Genomic DNA, 244 nt, shown 5'->3' on the forward strand with positions numbered 1-244 from the left:
GAAAATTATTCTGGATATGACCACTTATGTTTTTCCATAGTGGATTTTTTAACATGAATTATAACCTTATGACAGAAAACAAACCCCACTTCCATTTTTAATTGTGTTCTAGTAGAGACTGATGACATTCCCTAAACATATTTTAACTCCATTGTTTGAAATTGAGATAAAGACAATATTTGTAAATAGATTAGGAGGTAAAATTGTATTTCAGAATTGTTTTTAAAACCCCAAATAAGTCACG

General features: G+C 28.7%; 1 protein-coding gene across 3 annotated transcripts in view; it reads left to right on the top strand.

The window, feature by feature from the left end:
- Positions 1-244, top strand: part of LOC116704076 (secretory carrier-associated membrane protein 1) — a 14,010-nt gene that overhangs the window by 10,064 nt on the left and 3,702 nt on the right. The gene's annotated exons all lie outside the window — the stretch shown is intronic.

This window comes from Etheostoma spectabile, chromosome 16, assembly GCF_008692095.1.
Source record: "Etheostoma spectabile isolate EspeVRDwgs_2016 chromosome 16, UIUC_Espe_1.0, whole genome shotgun sequence".
Lineage (NCBI taxonomy): Eukaryota > Metazoa > Chordata > Actinopteri > Perciformes > Percidae > Etheostoma > Etheostoma spectabile.